Genomic DNA, 23,350 nt, shown 5'->3' on the forward strand with positions numbered 1-23,350 from the left:
ACTGAATTAAGATGACGATTAATATTGACTGCTATTGATGTAAAATATTACTAGGTCTTTAAGAGTTTATTCGGAAGATAACAGCTCTATAAATATTATTTTGTGGTGCCCGACTCTCTAGTTAATTACATTTACATGATTAGCTCAATCAGGTAATATTAATTAAGGAGAAATTATTTTATAGAATAGCATGTCATATCACTTAATCTGGCATAGCCAAAGACACGACAGATGTATAGCATTTAATTTTTTTGTATGACAATTCAGTACTTTTTCCACCACTGTACTTAAGTACATTTAAAATCAGATACTTTAAGACTTTTACTCAATAAATATTTTACTGGGTGACATTCGCTTTGACTTGAGTTATGTTTTATTAAGGTATCTTTACTTTTACTCAAGTATGACTATTGAGTACTTTCCCAACTACTGCAGTGTGAGAAATATCCCATCCAAGAGACCAGTCTAAGGGACTTTAGCTTCTGTCGTCGATGCTCTCTTCACAATAACACTGGTAACACTTTACCCTGCAGTTACAAAGCAGTTACCATGTAACGCCATGTTAATAATAAAATGTTATTACCGTTGGTTACATAAGGTGATACCATAACACATATTTCTCCTTCCCCCCTGTACCATAATCCACCATAAAATATATATAACAGCATGTTGTGTTGTTTTTACCCACATGCTGATGGCTTCACTCCAGACCATTAAACCAAACCCAGGATCATTTAGGATCTCTCAGAAGAGAGATGTACAGTACGGCCATGGGCCAGACAGGATAGTGATGAGAATAGTGATGGATGTCAGAGACAACTTAACGTATTATACAGTTCAGCAATCAAATATGTTCTACATCACATGCCATACAAAACTGACGTAGGAATTCTGAATTCCATGCCATTCGCTTGAGGCATCATCCGCGTAACTTTCAAGAATATTTTATTAGGAATATGACTCCACATATCTGCATAACTTTCAAGCTATTTTATTTTAGATATCCACATAACTTTCAAGTTATTTTATTTTAGATATCCACATAACTTTCAAGCTATTTTATTTTAGATATCCACATAACTTTCAAGTTATTTTATTTTAGATATCCACATAACTTTCAAGCTATTTTATTTTAGATATCCACATAACTTTCAAGTTATTTTATTTTAGATATCCACATAACTTTCAAGCTATTTTATTTTAGATATCCACATAACTTTCAAGTTATTTTATTTTAGATATCCACATAACTTTCAAGTTATTTTATTTTAGATATCCACATAACTTTCAAGTTATTTTATTTTAGATATCCACATAACTTTCAAGCTATTTTATTTTAGATATCCACATAACTTTCAAGTTATTTTATTTTAGATATCCACATAACTTTCAAGTTATTTTATTTTAGATATCCACATAACTTTCAAGTTATTTTATTTTAGATATCCACATAACTTTCAAGTTATTTTATTTTAGATATCCACATAACTTTCAAGCTATTTTATTTTAGATATCCACATAACTTTCAAGTTATTTTGCCAATAATATTATTACATTCACTATGAATACTTCAATTCAGAATCTACATAACTTTCAAGCTATTTTATTTTAGATATCCACATAACTGTCAAGTTATTTTATCAACAGTACCTTCAGAAAGTATTTATACCCCTTGACTTATTGCACATGTTGTTGTGTTACAAGCCTGAATTCGAAACAAATTAAATATTAAATATTTGGTCTCACCCATTTACACACAATACCCCATAATGAAATAAGTGAAATTATGTTTTTAGAAATTGTTGCAAATGTATTTCAAATTAAATACAGAAATATCTCATTTACACAAGTATTCCCTCCCCTGAGTCCATACATGTTAGATTCACCTTTGGCAGTGATAACAGCTGTGAATCTTTCTGGTCTCCAAGAGCTTTGCACACCTGGATTATACAATATTTGCACATTATTCTTCAAGCTCAAACAAGTTGTTTGTTGATCATTGCTAGACAGCCCTTTTCAAGTCTTGCCATAGATATTTAAGTAAAAACTGTAACTAGGCCACTCTGGAACATTCAATGTCATCTTGGTAAGTAACTCCAGTGTATATTTGGCCTTGTGTTTTAGGTTATTGTCCTGCTGAAAGGTGAATTTGTCTCCCAGTGTCTGTTAAAAAGCACACTGAACCAGGTTTTGTGCTTAGCTCTATTCTGTTTATTTTTATCCTAAAAAACTCCCTAGTCCTTGCCGATGACAAGCATACCCATAACATGATGCAGCCAACACCATGAGATGTTGTGTTGGATTTGCCCCAAACATATTGCTTTGTATTCAGGGCATAAAGTTAATTTCTTTGCCACAATTTTTAGCAGTTTTACTTTAGTGCCTTATTGCAAACATTATGAATGTTTTAAAATATTTTTTATTTAGGCTTCCTTCTTTTCACTCTGTCATTTAGGTTGATATTGTGGAGTAACTATAATGTTGTTGATCCATCCTCAGTTTTCTCCCTTCACAGCCATTAAACTCTAACTGTTTTAATTCACCATTGGCCTCATGGTATCTTTGTAGTGACTGGGTGTATTGACGCACCATTCAAAGTGTAATTAATAACTTCACCATGCTCAAAGGGATATTCAATGTTTGCCTTTTTCTTACCCATCTACCAATAGGTGCCTTTATTTGCATTGGGAAACCTCCCTGGTCTTTGTGGTTGAATCTGTGTATGAAATTCACTGCTCGACTGAGGGACCTTAGATATTATTGCACACAGAGTGAGTCTTTGCAACTTATTATGTGACTTGTTATGCCCATTTTTACTCCTGAACTTATTTAGGCTTGCCATAACAAAGGGGTTGAATCCTTATTGACTCAAGGCACTTCAACTTTTCATTTGTAAAACTTTTTTTTTTAAATAACATAATTCCAATTTGACATTATGGGGTATTGTGTGTAGGTCAGTGAAACAAAATCTCAATCTTCAGGCTGTAACACAACAAAATGTGAAAAAAGGGGTGTGAATACTTTCAGAAACGCACTGTAATTAAATGCACTATGAATACATCTATTCAGTGGGTGTTATATCCTGATGAGCTACTAAAGAACCAGATACAGCAGCTGCAGTGGAACGGAACAGGGCTTCTCTGCTCCCGGCAGTAGGGCTGATCTGCTAGGGATAGACTGCTACTGTCCCGTATTTGGTAGTCACAGCCACTGCAGCTGTGTGATCCCAGGGCACATTCCCCTAAACCTTATAAACACTTCTTATACAACGGCGTTAGCAGAGAGAAGGAAGGAAGGAAAGACATTTTTTTATTTTTTATTCTACCTTTATTTAACTAGGCAAGTCAGTTAAGAACAAATTCTTATTTTCAATGACGGCCTAGGAACAGTGGGTTAACTGCCTGTTCAGGGGCAGAATGACAGATTTGTACCTTGTCAGCTCAGGGATTTGAACTTGCATACCTTCCGGTTACTAGTCCAACGCTCTAACCACTAGGTTACCCTGCCGCCCCGGAAGGGAGGGAGGGAGGAAGGAAGGAAGGAAGGAAGGATGGAGAGAGAAAAAAAACCTGGCTCCCTGTAGAGGAAAGCCTGTGCAACCACAGCACCACAGCAGAACCTGAGACAGAGCTGCATTTCCTGACAAAATGTCAAAAATATAAAACAATTAGAGAGTGTCATTTCCCCACATTTGAAACCCTTATTCAAGGTTTCAAAGACCTCTCTGATGAGAGTAGGCTTCCCATCCTGTTGGGGGAGGATGCCGAGAGCTGTGGATTGGCAGCGCACTACATTGCTGCCTGCCATAAGATGAGGGACAGTGTCTGACAGACCAACCAACATGTCCTCTATATTGTTATTGTTCAATAGTTATTTTGACCCTTGGTTATTGTTGTTACTGTTGTCCTGTTGACAATATTGATTACTATTATTTTAATATTGTAAATATCCAAAGTAAGCTTTGGCAAGATGTACATTGTTACGTCATGCCAATAAAGCAAATTTAATTGGAGAGAGAGAGAGAGAGAGAGAGAGAGAGAGAGAGAGAGAGACCTACTAATTTATGAGCTAGAGCAGTCACACAATGTGCTTTTGTCCAATAGGTTGACACTAATTGCCTAAGCTATACAGATTTAAATCTCATTTCATTATGTGCGTTGTTTGTTGAAAATGTAAATGTTCCTCCCCTAATAATCAGAGCAACCCTTTATAATACACAGCCACTTGTCAGTCTGAGGCGAGGGTTGATGTGCAACATTCTGATTTTATTTGTGTTTATGTGTTAAGTGTTTTACAACTCAAATGTATAAAGTCCAACAGCAATATGTGCAATGAATTGTATGTGTAATGTCCTAGCCTCTGTTCTGAAACGTGTCTATATGTCCTTCCTGTTGTTTTTAAATGTCTGATGTACATATGTTGTCCTTTTGTATATAATGTTGTCGTGGTTACAGTATATGTTCACCTGCCCAGGGACAACGTATGTAAATGAGCTGTTTGCTAAATCTGGAGCAGCGCATGTTTTTGTTGCACGCTGTCCCTGTCCAAATAAACTTCAGAAAATAAATAAATAAATGACATCACCAGGTGTGATTTGTTTTAAACTAGCAAAGAACACAGTTATAACCATGTCAGAGACTCAATCTCCACTTTTTGTTGTCGAGTCAAATCTCTGCCAACTGACTACACCCGAATCACCTCTTCACCCTGAACAAGGCAAGGGCACCACCCTTAGCTCACACAACACATACAATAGGTCGCGGCTTATAAGTTGAATTCCAAATGATTTCATACACCCCTCCCTGAAATGGCTAAGCGGTCTAAGACAGATCACACCGGGTACTGTGGTTCCACACCTTCAGGGGGAGAGTGACCCTCTGGGGAGGGTAGAGCGACAACCCGCTGCCCAGGCCTTTTTCTGGCCCTCTCTCTCAGGCTGCACAGCAGACACACAGGAACGCTCCCACAATGAACCTCAGAGACAACAGAAACAACCTGCTGCTGTATCTAATCCTTGTATAGGAAGAGAGGGAGAAAGAGATGGGAAAGAGAGAGAGAGCAAAATGGGGGAAAGAGAGAGAGGAAGAGAGGGGGGACAGAATAGAGTTGCCCTCAGGGTCCAGGCTCAGATCTATGGGCCAGGAAGTGAAGGTAAAGCTAGGATGCTGCATGGGGCTTTTGGGAACCCATTAAGAAGCCCAGAGCCACATAGTCATGTCTAGTGGACACAGGGCCTACTGCCTTTACAAGGACAGGCCATCAGGCTGCACATATCCTGACTGCTGGAGGTATGTTTTCAATGGGTTAATCTGTGTTCAACAGCCTCTCACTCTCTCTCTGTCTCAAATGATATGAATGTGAATAATATGAATAATATTTTAATGCGAAGCAAAGGATTTAGCATATGATCATATTTAGGAGATGACATCACCATCCTAATACATTATGTGGTATTAACTAACTAGACTGGAGATGACATCACCATCCTAATACATGATGTGGTATTAACTAACTAGACTGGAGATGACATCACCATCCTAATACATGATGTGGTATTAACTAACTAGACTGGAGATGACATCACCATCCTAATACATGATGTGGTATTAACTAACTAGACTGGAGATGACATCACCATCCTAATACATGATGTGGTATTAACTAACTAGACTGGAGATGACATCACCATCCTAATACATGATGTGATATTAACTAACTAGACTGGAGATGATATCACCATCCTAATACATGATGTGATATTAACTAACTAGACTGGAAGTAAAGCTACTGGGTCAGTTCTCTCAGAGTTAACACCTCTGACATCACCATCCTAATACACAATGTGGTATTAACTAACTAGACTGGAAGTAAAGCTACTGGGTCAGTTCTCTCAGAGTTAACACCTCTGACATCACCATCCTAATACACGATGTGGTATTAACTAACTAGACTGGAAGTAAAGCTACTGGGTCAGTTCTCTCAGAGTTAACACCTCTGACATCACCATCCTAATACACGATGTGGTATTAACTAACTAGACTGGAAGTAAAGCTACTGGGTCAGTTCTCTCAGAGTTAACACCTCTGACAAGCCCTGGATTTCTACTGAACAGACTGTTTCACATGTCCTTTTCTCTTTGGAAAAAGAAGTGCCTCATCATCACGAGATTTAGGGTTATTCCAGCAGGATCTTTTTCAGGGAATCTCTCAGTGAAGAAAGGTTACAAAAGTCCCAATGAACACTGAACAATTTGAGCTGAACGTTCTCCTCATTTTAACCTCATAGCCTTCAGAACAACCCAGACACGTGCAAAGAATCTCGCCCCGTTCCCTCGTCACCCTTGCCAGAATACACAAACTCACCGGAGGAGAAAAATGCAGACATTGAAAGCACCAAATAGTCAGGTGGTACCAGGTCTAGAGAATGAGAATACACTCCTGATAAACACCCAGTTCACAAAACCCCTCCAAATCATCATCATAATATCAGCCAAATTAATCCTGACAGACCACACCTTCCTCCAGGAAATCTATAAGATGTCCTTACCTTGCTCAGTGTGTGTCTGTTGAGGGGAACTATCACCGGAGTTACAGAAGTGTGATACAGACCCCTGAACAGAAGTAAACAGCATGGACTAGGCTTTTATGTTCAGGTGGGTGGAGCTACTGGCAGGGAGACTTGGCTTTTATGTGCAGGTGGGTGGAGCTACTGGGGAGGACACTAGGCTTTATGTGCAGGTGGGTGGAGCTCCTGGGGAGGAGACTAGGCTTTTATGTTCAGGTGGGTGGAGCTACTGGGGAGGACACTAGGCTTTATGTGCAGGTGGGTGGAGCTCCTGGGGAGGAGACTAGGCTTTTATGTTCAGGTGGGTGGAGCTACTGGGGAGGAGACAAGACTTCTATGTGCAGGTGGGTGGAGCTACTGGGGAGGAGACTAGGCTTTTATGTGCAGGTGGGTGGAGCTACTGGAGAGGAGACTAGGCTTTTATGTTCAGGTGGGTGGCGCTACTGGGGAGGAGTACCCCTCAGAGAAGGTGGGCAGAGGGAGAGGTGAGGTAGCCCCCGAGAGAGTGTGAAAGAGGGAGAGAGAAAGAGAATAGAAGAGAGGGGGAGATAGAGAAGAGGGGGAGAGAAGAGAGAGGTATTCTCCTGAGAAGTAGGGAGACAGAGTCAGAGAGAGGGAGAGAGAAGAGAGGTGGAAAGAGAGAAGAGAGGTGGATAGAGAGAAGAGAGGTGGATAGAGAGAGGAGAGATGGATTGAGAGAGGAGAGGTGGATATAGATAAGAGAGGTGGATAGAAAGAAGAGAGGGGGATAGAGATAAGAGAAGTAGATTGAGAGAAGAGAGATGGACAGAGAAGAGAGATGGGATAGAGAGAAGTGGATAGAGAGAAGAGAGATGGATAGAGAGAAGAGAGATGGATAGAGAGAAGAGAGATGGATATTGAGAAGAGAGATGGACAGAGAAAGAGATGGGATAGAGAGAAGAGAGATGGATAGAGAGAAGAGAGATGGATAGAAAGAAGAGAGGGGGATAGAGATAAGAGAAGTAGATTGAGAGAAGAGAGATGGACAGAGAAGAGAGATGGGATAGAGAGAAGTGGATAGAGAGAAGAGAGATGGATAGAGAGAAGAGAGATGGATAGAGAGAAGAGAGATGGATATTGAGAAGAGAGATGGACAGAGAAAGAGATGGGATAGAGAGAAGAGAGATGGATAGAGAGAAGAGAGATGGATAATGAGAAGAGAGATGGACAGAGAAAGAGATGGGATAGAGAGAAGAGAAGTGGATAGAGAGAAGAGAGATGGATAGAGAGAAGAGAGATGGATAGAGAGAAGAGATGGGATAGAGAGAAGAGAAGTGGATAGAGAGAAGAGAGATGGATAGAGAGAAGAGAGATGGATAGAGAGAAGAGAGATTGATAGAGAGAAGAGAGATGGACAGAGAAAGAGATGGATAGAGAGAATAGAGTTGGACAGAGAAGAGAGATGGGATAGAGAGAAGAGAAGTGGATAGAGAGAATAGAGATGGATAGAGAGGTGGATAGAAAGAAGAGAGGAGGCCATAGAGACATGGTAGGTCACTCAAAGGAAATTAATCCAACCTCTAACACTACTACTCCTGTAAGGAGCTTCACCTTGATTCTCATTTGATTTCATCTGTTAAAACCATTCTTTGGCGTGATGATTTCCTACGGATAGAAGTTTGGTTCAGTGGACCGGTGGTGTTTAGGTGAAGTAGAAGAGCTATATCTCCCAGTATCTGTCCACTGGGCCGGCTGCTGATCTCTAGCACCGTACAACTCAGTGGTGCTTCTGCTGCAGAGCTTCACATCAACAGAACACAGCGAGTGAACAGCTGGTTCAGATTTGATGCCGTATTGAAACCGTGTTGTAATGTTGCAGTTTGCCATGTCCTTTCTGCGCCATTCCTGTTGATCTAGAAAACATTATCATAACCACCACCCATTATTGTTGATCTAGAAAACATTATCATAACCACCGCCCATTCCTGTTGATCTAGAAAACATTATCATAACCACCGCCCATTCTTGTTGATCTAGAAAACATTATCATAACCACCGCCCATTCCTGTTGATCTAGAAAACATTATAACCACCGCCCATTCTTGTTGATCTAGAAAACATTATCATAACTACCACCCATTATTGTTGATCTAGAAAACATTATCATAACCACCGCCCATTCCTGTTTATCTAGAAAACATTATCATAACCACCACCCATTATTGTTGATCTAGAAAACATTATCATAACCACCGCCCATTCCTGTTTATCTAGAAAACGTTATCATAACCACCACCCATTCCTGTTTATCTAGAAAACATTATCATAACCACCACCCATTCCTGTTTATCTAGAAAACATTATCATAACCACCACCCATTCCTGTTTATCTAGAAAACATTATCATAACCACCACCCATTCCTCTTTATCTAGAAAACATTATCATAACCACCGCCCATTCCTGTTGATCTAGAAAACATTATCATAACCACCACCCATTCCTGTTTATCTAGAAAACATTATCATAACCACCACCCATTCCTCTTTATCTAGAAAACATTATCATAACCACCACCCATTCCTGTTTATCTAGAAAACGTTATCATAACCACCACCCATTCCTCTTTATCTAGAAAACATTATCATAACCACCACCCATTCCTCTTTATCTAGAAAACATTATCATAACCACCGCCCATTCCTGTTGATCTAGAAAACATTATCATAACCACCACCCATTCCTGTTTATCTAGAAAACATTATCATAACCACCACCCATTCCTCTTTATCTAGAAAACATTATCATAACCACCACCCATTCCTGTTTATCTAGAAAACGTTATCATAACCACCGCCCATTCCTCTTTATCTAGAAAACATTATCATAACCACCACCCATTCCTGTTTATCTAGAAAACATTATCATAACCACCGCCCATTCCTCTTTATCTAGAAAACATTATCATAACCACCACCCATTCCTGTTGATCTAGAAAACATTATCATAACCACCGCCCATTTTATTGTCAGCTGCATCTGTCTTGCATCCACTATAGGCACACTCCTCATTAAAGTCCTTTCTAATACAAATACGCTGTCCTCAAGTGCTGCTTCTCTCTCTCTCTCACTCTCTCTCTCTCTCTCTCTCTCTCTCACACACACACAAATATCAACCTTTTTCTGGAAACTTTTTGTCCATTTGTTCTACTGCCCCACCTGTCTCACATTATGGTGTCTGGCAGGAACCACTCACCCTGTTTCTATTGATCTATTATACACTGTATTATCTTCCATTACATATCAAGGAAAAACATTGAACAGCCACCAGTTGAATGGAATCTTTGACATCATACCTGCCCAGACTTCCTATCCATGTAGTTAACCTGCATGTGCTTACATCTCAAGGCCAAAATGTTATTATGTCAAAAGGTGGCCCCAGAAATGTGGTATGCATATGCCATTATATCTCTGCTTCCTGTTGTTTGATCAACTTCCTTTAATCTGTCCCATTGGCAGTTAGTGGGGATGACTAATATGTCAACTGAGTTCACTCCCACACTACAGGAGTAGTCCAACTATCGAAACATGATGTGAACATTTGTACATGATCACGACAATATCTGATACACCACGGTATGTTGGTCTATCGTTTAGTTTGACTGTCTTTAAATCCTCAGTGACTAGTTCTTACAGATTCACGGACGTGCCAGTGAGAGTAGCAGTAAGACAGACAGACAGAGAGAGAGATAGACAGAGACAGACAGACAGACAGACAGACAGACAGACAGACAGACAGACAGACAGACAGACAGACAGACAGACAGACAGACAGACAGACAGACAGACAGACAGACAGACAGACAGACAGACAGACAGACAGACAGAGAGAGAGAGTGAGAGAGAGAGAGACAGACAGAGAGAGAGAGAGACAGACAGAGAGCCAGACACTGCTGCTACGTTGGACTTGTGTTACTCACACAGCTCATGTTCACTGGTGCTGACAGGCTGTCTGTTAGAGACACGGGCAATGTTTCAGTATGAATGTGTTGGATCGACAGCTCAAACGTGACCGGCATCTGGGCCCTGGTCCGGGGCAGATAATTCCAATGCCAGGAGCCTGGTTGAACCCTGCAGCTGCCGAGAACAGCAGTCACTCCGGTCAACCCAGGTTACACACAGACATTCATAGCCACAACACTAAACACTCAACCACAGACAGAGCAGAGATATGTTCATTGCGTCACTCACAAACACTGCATACACCATGTGTGTCATTGGGAGAGTTCTAGATAGAAATGTTATGTTAAATTGACATCATTACATTTTCACAGACTGTCCCAGCCCTGACTGAGATATACAGTCACAGAGGGGTTGCAAGGGGAGGGTACTGTATATTACTTTAGAAGTTTATCAGAATACGAATAGAATTTTGGTAACTTTCAAGGATTTTAATGTAATTTAGCACAAGACGTCTGGTGGGTCTTTTGGGTAATTCCAATTATCACAGGTGTTTTCTGGCCCTCCATGTGGCCTTATCACATGTCAAATATATAACATAATCATATAAGATGATTTTTAAATAAAAAAATACAATCACTAAGCTGTAAAACATGATCTGAAATATAAACCATCAACCATCATTTAGCAAGTGAATACCATTGGTGTTTAATTTGAGGGTTTCATCATGAAATATATTTTATAAACATTTTTACACACTTTTTCTTTACTATGTCAATGTCTTTGTACATGTTTTTGATGCCAAACTGGTGGCAGCTGTGAAAAAAGTCAATAGTTGGAAGAGCTGTAGAGCTAACTGAAAATAATGCCATTGTTAATTAGGCTATTTTCTCTTGAACCATGTGGTCTATCCACTAGAAACTCATGGACAATATGGACAGAGATTTTTTTAAATCAATACTATATGTGAATACATTTTTTAAAAGCTATGAAACATAAGTGACCAAAGTTACCATAAATTGCCATAGATTACCAAAATTATAGAAGATTCTGGTAACTTTGGTAAATTACCACTAGCTTTGCAACCTTAGTTACAGAACATTCACTTCATTAACTGAAAAGTCCCCATTGGCTGTAAACCATGACGCTGATCTGCAGCAGCGTTAGCGAAGTCAAACAGAAAAAGAGGAGAAGACAAGAATGAGATTCAATTGGTCAATTATTAGAATTGTGCTTGGTCAGGTGACCTCAGATTCTGGCCGACGACCACAGACTACAGAGATGATCGATGGTTGTCTTCTGTGGTTCCCATGGTCAGAGGAAGTCAGCTGAAGTTTAAGAAGCGAGAACGAGAGAGGCGCAAGAGTGCAGCTGGGTGCGACTCTGAATATCGTTTCTGTTACTGCGGTGTTATATCGCCGCCGAGTTGTGTTCGGGTTGACTGTTAACTCACTCCCATTTAGTAGAATTACAGCTGTCGAGTTTGGCCGAGGATTGGACACGTTTGCCTGTGAGAACATTAAATAAAGCTGCAGTCACATGCTCCTCTGAAAAATGCAGACGGTCCCCTTTTCCAGAGATCTCAACACAGCATCCACTCCATCGCCCTGCCAAATGAAAGCTAGGTTGGAAAATATTCCTCTCTGTTTTTTATGGGCCTTCAGAACAGCTTTTGATAAGGTCGTCAAAACGTGTCGGAATTCATTGCCATTTGATACCTAATTAAGGATTCAAGAACCACTTCTGAAGGACGAAATGTAATGGATAAAAAGTTGGTGCAAGATTGAGACAGATTCATCATGTGAACATCAGCCTTCAGATGGTGTTGGAACGGCCCTATTTATCACTATAACCAGAAAGGACGGTCCCCAGATATGCAACTGGTCTTCCAGCACAGATACGTCATGACCTCTGGAAAGTTGAAACTGTTCCGACAGAGACCAATGACCTGTCTTTCTGCCTCGTTATTACGTCTCTGTCTATTTTGGCTCGGGTGCAAGGACAGGTGAAGTCACCAATACAGAGCAAAACATGAGGGAGCGCCAACACTGCTGAGGTCGTTTCAGGAAAAGGGAGTGCAGGCCTTTGTTCCATCCCTGCCCTAACACACCATCAGGACCTGAATGACGTATGTTAGTGCCGTAACACAACCCTGCATGCCCAGTAGCTCTCCAGCAGGGTTAGTATGCCCTGTTTGTCCCATGATGAATACATTACAACTGTATCCCAGACATACATATGTTGGAGAATATTAACCTTACTGACCTGAGCTGGCCAACAGGCTGATGTCGATAGACATCCCTCACGTGACAATGACACACACAAGTTAGATGTGGGAAACTCCGGGACTGAGCCTGTACCATACCTATGAGAGGACTATCCTTCTAAAGCCCACATCTATAATTGGTAAAAGAAGTCAATTACTCAACGAGTGGTGGAGTTGAGAAATGTATAAACTGTCTGTGGGTTTCCTGCTACCACAGCTTCATTATTCACACATTCATATATCAAGCACTCGCTACAGAGGCATTTCCTCGTTCCCTGTTTTGTTTTGGCACACAAACATGGAAAATATCATTCCCTCTTAATAAATGTCCCCCCACCGAACCACCTGCAGCCTGCATAACGTGTCGTCTGTTTAGTCAAAATGTTCTCAATCCTAATTGTTAATGGGGCGGTTTGAACAACACTATATAGAGTTCTGGAGAAGAAAACAAATCCCAAATTGTGTGTGTATGTGTGACAGCAGACTGAAATCTCTCAATGGATCGAGTGTGTGTGTGTGTGTGTGTGTGTGTGTGTGTGTGTGTGTGTGTGTGTGTGTGTGTGTGTGTGTGTGTGTGTGTGTGTGTGTGTGTGTGTGTGTGTGTGTGTGTATGTGTATGTGTGTATGTGTATGTGTGACAGCAGACTGAAATCTCTCAATGGATCGAGTGTGTGTGTGTGTGTGTGTGTGTGTGTGTGTGTGTGTGTGTGTGTGTGTGTGTGTGTGTGTGTGTGTGTGTGTGTGTGTGTGTGTGTGTGTGTGTGTGTATGTGTATGTGTGTATGTGTATGTGTGACAGCAGACTGAAATCTCTCAATGGATCGAGTGTGTGTGTGTGTGTGTGTGTGTGTGTGTGTGTGTGTATGTGTATGTGTGGCAGCAGACTGAAATCTCTCAATAGTGTCACGCCCTGGTCTTAGTATTTAGTGTTTTCTTTATTATTTTGGTTAGGCCAGGGTGTGACATGGGTTAATTATGTGGTGTGTTTTGTCTATATTTTTTTTTTATAGGTAATGGGATTGTGGTTAGTGGGGTTTTCTAGCAAAGTCGATGGTTGCCTGGAGTGGTTCTCAATCAGAGGCAGGTGTTTATCGTTGTCTCTGATTGGGAACCATATTTAGGCAGCCATATTCTTTGAGTGTTTTTGAGTGTCTTTGAGTGGGTGATTGTTCCTGTCTCTGTGTTAGTTTGCACCGGAATAGGCTGTTTTAGGGTTTCACGTTTATTGTTTTGTATTGTTTGTGTTTATCTTTTATTAAACATGTATCAAAAATAACCACGCTGCATTTTGGTCCACCTCTCCTTCACCACAAGAAAACCCTAACAAATGGATCATGTGTAGGCAGTTAACCCACCGTTCCTAGGCCGTCATTGAAAATTAGAATGTGTTGTTAACTGACTTGCCTAGTTAAATAAAGGTTAAATCAAATAAATCAATGTGTGTGTGTTGTGTATGTGGCAGCAGACTGAAATCTCCCAATGGGTCATGTGTGGTTAACGTCCCTCCCCATGACAGTGAGTGTCTGTTTAATATTATGTCTGTAATGGCATTACGAAAAATGGAACATATTTAAGGGTAATTTAGTTCAAACAGATCTCTCAATCATCACAGGATGGGTCTTTACACTTTAATTGGTATGATGTCATTAAAGCAAATGATGCAGAACAAAACATCACTTTCTGCCATAAAGCTAGTCGGCTATTACAGGACCTGTTCCTTCACTGTAATAGGTAAATAATGTATTCAAGCCCTCAATCTCCACTCTCCTTAAGGAGAGGGGTTGTAATGTTGACATCGTGAAGAAAGGGTTCATCCTTTCTCTGGTAACTATGGTAACACTACCATCGAGGGTTGGGCTACTGTGTGAAATACCAGTCGGACCACTTGTTTGCTAACACCAGCTTTGCCAGTTGGGCACGGGTTGAATTTGCTGTCCTGCCATCAATCTCTCTGGCATTTGTGGGTTTGTGTTGAGTTGGTCTACTGCTCTGTGTTTTTCTCCAGTATGGCAGGCTGGTGGCGGGGTTGAACCTCCGGTGTGGGACGTTGTACGAAACAGAACCAAACACTAGTCCCTGCGCTGGGCTCCTCACACCGGGCTTTGGGGCAGAGAGACTCTGTGTGTTCCCGTCTGTCCTCTACGACCCAGACGACCCAGCCGTTGGGAGATACATCACGTGTGAGAAGAGTTCAGCTGCTGGTCGCTCCTCTCCTCAGACGACAAGCAGAGATAGAGACAGGCTATGAGGGACATTATTAGTTACACATGTCCTCATTTTTAAAGAGTACCTCATCTAATGTAAGATACTCCACAGTGGTGACCAGAACTAGACAGTCAGTTGAGCCCAGAATAAAAGAAAGGTTGTCTGCAGTACACAAAACACGTATTTTCAACCATGTACAAAGAACAGATATTCCCAAATATATTGTAGAAACAACACTTCATAACTGAGTCAGCAGCTGTTCTTCCTCCTAACCATGTCTTCACTTACGTACAAGTTACTATTTCCCCAACAACAACAGCCATTTACCATGAGGGTGGAATTTCCCCAACAACAACAGCCATTTACCATGAGGGTGGCATTTCCCCAACAACAACAGCCATTTACCATGAGGGTGGCATTTCCCCAACAACAACAGCCATTTACCATGAGGGTGGCATTTCCCCAACAGCAACAGCCATTTACCATGAGGGTGGCATTTCCCCAACAACAACAGCCATTTACCATGAGGGTGGCATTTCCCCAACAACAACAGCCATTTACCATGAGGGTGGAATTTCCCCAACAACAACAGCCATTTACCATGAGGGTGGCATTTCCCCAACAACAACAGCCATTTACCATGAGGGTGGCATTTCCCCAACAACAACAGCCATTTACCATGAGGGTGGCATTTCCCCAACAACAACAGCCATTTACCATGAGGGTGGCATTTCACCAACAACAACAGCCATTTACCATGAGGGTGGCATTTCCCCAACAACAACAGCCATTTACCATGAGGGTGGCATTTCCCCAACAACAACAGCCATTTACCATGAGGGTGGCATTTCCCCAACAACAACAGCCATTTACCATGAGGGTGGCATTTCCCCAACAACAACAGCCATTTACCATGAGGGTGGCATTTCCCCAACAACAACAGCCATTTACCATGAGGGTGGCATTTCCCCAACAACAACAGCCATTTACCATGAGGGTGGCATTTCCCCAACAACAACAGCCATTTACCATGAGGGTGGCATTTCCCCAACAACAACAGCCATTTACCATGAGGGTGGCATTTCCCCAACAGCAACAGCCATTTACCATGAGGGTGGCATTTCCCCAACAACAACAGCCATTTACCATGAGGGTGGCATTTCCCCAACAACAACAGCCATTTACCATGAGGGTGGAATTTCCCCAACAACAACAGCCATTTACCATGATGGTGGCATTTCCCCAACAACAACAGCCATTTGCCATGAGGGTGGCATTTCCCCAACAACAGCCATTTACCATGAGGGTGGCATTTCCCCAACAACAACATCCATTTACCATGAGGGTGGCATTTCCCCAACAACAACAGCCATTTACCATGAGGGTGGCATTTCCCCAACAACAACAGCCATTTACCATGAGGGTGGCATATCCCCAACAACAACATCCATTTACCATGAGGGTGGAATTTCCCCAACAACAACCGCCATTTACCATGAGGGTGGCATATCCCCAACAACAACAGCCATTTACCATGAGGGTGGAATTTCCCCAACAACAACAGCCATTTACCATGAGGGTGGAATTTCCCCAACAACAACATCCATTTACCATGAGGGTGGAATTTCCCCAACAACAACAGCCATTTACCATGAGGGTGGAATTTCCCCAAAAACAACAGCCATTTACCATGAGGGTGGAATTTCCCCAACAACAACAGCCATTTACCATGAGGGTGGAATTTCCCCAACAACAGCCATTTACCATGAGGGTGGCATTTCCCCAACAACAACATCCATTTACCATGAGGGTGGAATTTCCCCAACAACAACAGCCATTTACCATGAGGGTGGAATTTCCCCAACAACAACAGCCATTTACCATGAGGGTGGCATATCCCCAACAACAACATCCATTTACCATGAGGGTGGAATTTCCCCAACAACAACAGCCATTTACCATGAGGGTGGCATATCCCCAACAACAACAGCCATTTACCATGAGGGTGGAATTTCCCCAACAACAACAGCCATTTACCATGAGGGTGGAATTTCCTCAACAACAACATCCATTTACCATGAGGGTGGAATTTCCCCAACAACAACAGCCATTTACCATGAGGGTGGAATTTCCCCAACAACAACAGCCATTTACCATGAGGGTGGAATTTCCCCAACAACAACATCCATTTACCATGAGGGTGGAATTTCCCCAACAACAACAGCCATTTACCATGAGGGTGGAATTTCCCCAACAGCAACAGCCATTTACCATGAGGGTGGCATTTCCCCAACAACAACAGCCATTTACCATGAGGGTGGCATTTCCCCAACAACAACAGCCATTTACCATGAGGGTGGCATTTCCCCAACAACAACAGCCATTTACCATGAGGGTGGAATTTCCCCAACAACAACATCCATTTACCATGAGGGTGGAATTTCCCCAACAACAACAGCCATTTACCATGAGGGTGGAATTTCCCCAACAACAACAGCCATTTACCATGAGGGTGGCATATCCCCAACAACAACAGCCATTTACCATGAGGGTGGAATTTCCCCAACAACAACAGCCATTTACCATGAGGGTGGAATTTCCCCAACAACAACATCCATTTACCATGAGGGTGGAATTTCCCCAACAACAACAGCCATTTACCATGAGGGTGGAATTTCCCCAACAACAACAGCCATTTACCATGAGGGTGGAATTTCCCCAACAACAACAGCCATTTACCATGAGGGTGGAATTTCCCTAACAACAGCCATTTACCATGAGGGTGGCATTTCCCCAACAACAACATCCATTTACCATGAGGGTGGAATTTCCCCAACAACAACAGCCATTTACCATGAGGGTGGAATTTACCCAACAACAACAGCCATTTACCATGAGGGTGGCATTTCCCCAACAACAGCCATTTACCATGAGGGTGGCATTTCCCCAACAACAACATCCATTTACCATGAGGGTGGAATTTCCCCAACAACAACAGCCATTTACCATGAGGGTGGAATTTCCCCAACAACAACAGCCATTTACCATGAGGGTGGCATATCCCCAACAACAACATCCATTTACCATGAGGGTGGAATTTCCCCAACAACAACCGCCATTTACCATGAGGGTGGCATATCCCCAACAACAACAGCCATTTACCATGAGGGTGGAATTTCCCCAACAACAACAGCCATTTACCATGAGGGTGGAATTTCCCCAACAACAACATCCATTTACCATGAGGGTGGAATTTCCCCAACAACAACAGCCATTTACCATAAGGGTGGAATTTCCCCAACAACAACAGCCATTTACCATGAGGGTGGAATTTCCCCAACAACAACAGCCATTTACCATGAGGGTGGAATTTCCCCAACAACAGCCATTTACCATGAGGGTGGCATTTCCCCAACAACAACATCCATTTACCATGAGGGTGGAATTTCCCCAACAACAACAGCCATTTACCATGAGGGTGGAATTTCCCCAACAACAACAGCCATTTACCATGAGGGTGGCATATCCCCAACATCAACATCCATTTACCATGAGGGTGGAATTTCCCCAACAACAACAGCCATTTACCATGAGGGTGGCATATCCCCAACAACAACAGCCATTTACCATGAGGGTGGAATTTCCCCAACAACAACAGCCATTTACCATGAGGGTGGAATTTCCTCAACAACAACATCCATTTACCATGAGGGTGGAATTTCCCCAACAACAACAGCCATTTACCATGAGGGTGGAATTTCCCCAACAACAACAGCCATTTACCATGAGGGTGGAATTTCCCCAACAACAACATCCATTTACCATGAGGGTGGAATTTCCCCAACAACAACAGCCATTTACCATGAGGGTGGAATTTCCCCAACAGCAACAGCCATTTACCATGAGGGTGGCATTTCCCCAACAACAACAGCCATTTACCATGAGGGTGGCATTTCCCCAACAACAACAGCCATTTACCATGAGGGTGGCATTTCCCGAACAACAACAGCCATTTACCATGAGGGTGGAATTTCCCCAACAACAACATCCATTTACCATGAGGGTGGAATTTCCCCAACAACAACAGCCATTTACCATGAGGGTGGAATTTCCCCAACAACAACAGCCATTTACCATGAGGGTGGCATATCCCCAACAACAACAGCCATTTACCATGAGGGTGGAATTTCCCCAACAACAACAGCCATTTACCATGAGGGTGGAATTTCCCCAACAACAACATCCATTTACCATGAGGGTGGAATTTCCCCAACAACAACAGCCATTTACCATGAGGGTGGAATTTCCCCAACAACAACAGCCATTTACCATGAGGGTGGAATTTCCCCAACAACAACAGCCATTTACCATGAGGGTGGAATTTCCCTAACAACAGCCATTTACCATGAGGGTGGCATTTCCCCAACAACAACATCCATTTACCATGAGGGTGGAATTTCCCCAACAACAACAGCCATTTACCATGAGGGTGGAATTTCCCCAACAACAACAGCCATTTACCATGAGGGTGGCATTTCCCCAACAACAGCCATTTACCATGAGGGTGGCATTTCCCCAACAACAACATCCATTTACCATGAGGGTGGAATTTCCCCAACAACAACAGCCATTTACCATGAGGGTGGAATTTCCCCAACAACAACAGCCATTTACCATGAGGGTGGCATTTCCCCAACAACAACATCCATTTACCATGAGGGTGGAATTTCCCCAACAACAACAGCCATTTACCATGAGGGTGGAATTTCCCCAACAACAACAGCCATTTACCATGAGGGTGGAATTTCCCCAACAACAACAGCCATTTACCATGAGGGTGGAATTTCCCCAACAACAACATCCATTTACCATGAGGGTGGAATTTCCCCAACAACAACAGCCATTTACCATAAGGGTGGAATTTCCCCAACAACAACAGCCATTTACCATGAGGGTGGAATTTCCCCAACAACAACAGCCATTTACCATGAGGGTGGAATTTCCCCAACAACAGCCATTTACCATGAGGGTGGCATTTCCCCAACAACAACATCCATTTACCATGAGGGTGGAATTTCCCCAACAACAACAGCCATTTACCATGAGGGTGGAATTTCCCCAACAACAACAGCCATTTACCATGAGGGTGGCATTTCCCCAACAACAACATCCATTTACCATGAGGGTGGAATTTCCCCAACAACAACAGCCATTTACCATGAGGGTGGCATATCCCCAACAACAACAGCCATTTACCATGAGGGTGGAATTTCCCCAACAACAACAGCCATTTACCATGAGGGTGGAATTTCCTCAACAACAACATCCATTTACCATGAGGGTGGAATTTCCCCAACAACAACAGCCATTTACCATGAGGGTGGAATTTCCCCAACAACAACAGCCATTTACCATGAGGGTGGAATTTCCCCAACAACAACAGCCATTTACCATGAGGGTGGAATTTCCCCAACAACAACAGCCATTTACCATGAGGGTGGAATTTCCCCAACAACAACAGCCATTTACCATGAGGGTGGAATTTCCCCAACAACAACAGCCATTTACCATGAGGGTGGAATTTCCCCAACAACAACAGCCATTTACCATGAGGGTGGAATTTCCCCAACAACAACAGCCATTTACCATGAGGGTGGAATTTCCCCAACAACAACATCCATTTACCATGAGGGTGGAATTTCCCCAACAACAACAGCCATTTACCATGAGGGTGGAATTTCCCCAACAACAGCCATTTACCATGAGGGTGGCATTTCCCCAACAACAACAGCCATTTACCATGAGGGTGGAATTTCCCCAACAACAGCCATTTACCATGAGGGTGGCCCCCAACAACAACATCCATTTACCATGAGGGTGGAATTTCCCCAACAACAACAGCCATTTACCATGAGGGTGGAATTTCCCCAACAACAACAGCCATTTACCATGAGGGTGGCATATCCCCAACAACAACATCCATTTACCATGAGGGTGGAATTTCCCCAACAACAACAGCCATTTACCATGAGGGTGGAATTTCCCCAACAACAACAGCCATTTACCATGAGGGTGGAATTTCCCCAACAACAACAGCCATTTACCATGAGGGTGGAATTTCCCAACAACAACATCCATTTACCATGAGGGTGGAATTTCCCCAACAACAACAGCCATTTACCATGAGGGTGGAATTTCCCCAACAACAACAGCCATTTACCATTTACCAACAACAACATCCATTTACCATGAGGGTGGAATTTCCCCAACAACAACAGCCATTTACCATGAGGGTGGCATTTCCCCAACAACAACAGCCATTTACCATGAGGGTGGCATTTCCCCAACAACAACAGCCATTTACCATGAGGGTGGCATTTCCCATTTCCCGAACAACAACAGCCATTTACCATGAGGGTGGAATTTCCCCAACAACAACATCCATTTACCATGAGGGTGGAATTTCCCCAACAACAACAGCCATTTACCATGAGGGTGGAATTTCCCCAACAGCAACAGCCATTTACCATGAGGGTGGCATTTCCCCAACAACAACAGCCATTTACCATGAGGGTGGAATTTCCCCAACAGCAACAGCCATTTACCATGAGGGTGGCATTTCCCCAACAACAACAGCCATTTACCATGAGGGTGGCATTTCCCCAACAACAACAGCCATTTACCATGAGGGTGGCATTTACCCAACAACAACAGCCATTTACCATGAGGGTGGCATTTCCCCAACAACAACAGCCATTTACCATGAGGGTGGCATTTCCCCAACAACAACAGCCATTTACCATGAGGGTGGAATTTCCCCAACAACAACAGCCATTTACCATGAGGGTGGCATTTCCCCAACAACAACAGCCTTTTACCATGAGGGTGGCATTTCCCCAACAACAACAGCCATTTACCATGAGGGTGGCATTTCCCCAACAACAACAGCCATTTACCATGAGGGTGGCATTTCCCCAACAACAACAGCCATTTACCATGAGGGTGGCATTTCCCCAACAACAACAGCCTTTTACCATGAGGGTGGCATTTCCCCAACAACAACAGCCTTTTACCATGACGGTGGCGTTGATCATCAAAGTAGCTGTAAGGCATTGGCTTGTTATTGTTATTGCATGGTAACCCCGTTCAACCCCGTCACGGCGCTACACGCAAACGCTTTGGACCTGGGTCATGTAGTGCACGTTCACAGCAGGTAAGGATCAGTTCCTCGCCACATGCTGCACTTCACTCTGCTGCCCAGGGACTACGCATAGCTCCCAAAAAACAAGACATAACATTCTCACTCAGCTGGAGCATCAGTCCGAGCATGTGCCAAGTAGCTGAAGTAGAAAGAGAGCTTGGCGAGCAGTTTCCATAGAGGTGCTATCCCTCATCCTCCGTTTCAACAGGCCCCTGTCTCTTCCACCTTTTCACCAGCCCCATCTCTTCCCTTCATCCCTCTAGCTCTGTACAGCTCCAGCCTCTGTCCCAGCCAAGGCAGCCGTCAAACCAGCCCCATCTCTTCCCTTCATCCCTCTAGCTCTGTACAGCTCCAGCCTCTGTCCCAGCCAAGCCAGCCGTCAAACCAGCACCCCGTCATGCCAGAGACATGACCCGTTCACACTCAAACAACTAACCTGTCTCTATGGAGGGAAGGAGGCAGGACTGATCAGAGGAACATGGGAACATATGAGCATGGGCCCCAGCAGAGTATGTCTGAACCCGGACTAATACTAAAGCACATAACCAGGGTCATCTGAAATGTGATGTAGAAAATGCAAGCTACAGAAACATGTAGTTTGACTAGACAAGACTAAGCTAGTATTTTGCAATTTCAACAGTGTCCATACGATTGAACATCGTACAGTAACCCTAGTAACCCAGGACCCTAAACGTCAGTAAGCTAACGTACACATCCAGTGTATACCATTCATCCACTTGATGACACACACACAGAATTTATGAACATCACAAACGCCTGCAGTCCCATTCATCACCATTGACTTCCCTCTGGTGGGTGAGGTCAGGGGTAAATAGCAGAGGAACGTAAATACACCAGCGTGCCCCCATGTGAGGAAACAGGTCATTATCCCAAACTGACGTTTCCTGTGGAGGGTAAGTCACTGGTCACGACACCTACAGAAGGGGCAATGTGAGCAATTTGATTTATTATTTTTTATTTAACCTTTATTTAACTAGGCAAGTCAGTTAAGAACAAATTCTTATTTACAATGACGGCCTACCAAAAGGCTTCCTGCGGGGATGGGTGTCTGGGATTTAAAAAAAATGAATGAACACAATATAAATATAGAACAAAACACACAACACAACACTACATAAAGAGAGACCTAAGACAACAACATAGAAAGGCAGCAACACATGACAACACAGCATGTT

At 42.8% G+C, this 23,350-nt stretch overlaps 1 protein-coding gene across 2 annotated transcripts in view; it reads right to left on the reverse strand.

Annotated features, from left to right (window-relative positions):
• LOC112236046 (collagen alpha-1(VIII) chain-like) overlaps positions 1-6,640 on the reverse strand; it is a 56,385-nt gene extending 49,745 nt beyond the window's left edge. For both annotated transcript variants that reach the window (XM_042323750.1, XM_042323749.1), the window contains exon 1: positions 6,547-6,640. The gene's annotated coding sequence lies outside the window, so the exon portion shown is untranslated. The remainder of the gene's footprint in view (positions 1-6,546) is intronic.
• Between the last annotated feature and the right edge of the window lie 16,710 nt (positions 6,641-23,350).

This window comes from Oncorhynchus tshawytscha, linkage group LG07, assembly GCF_018296145.1.
Source record: "Oncorhynchus tshawytscha isolate Ot180627B linkage group LG07, Otsh_v2.0, whole genome shotgun sequence".
NCBI classification, from domain to species: domain Eukaryota; kingdom Metazoa; phylum Chordata; class Actinopteri; order Salmoniformes; family Salmonidae; genus Oncorhynchus; species Oncorhynchus tshawytscha.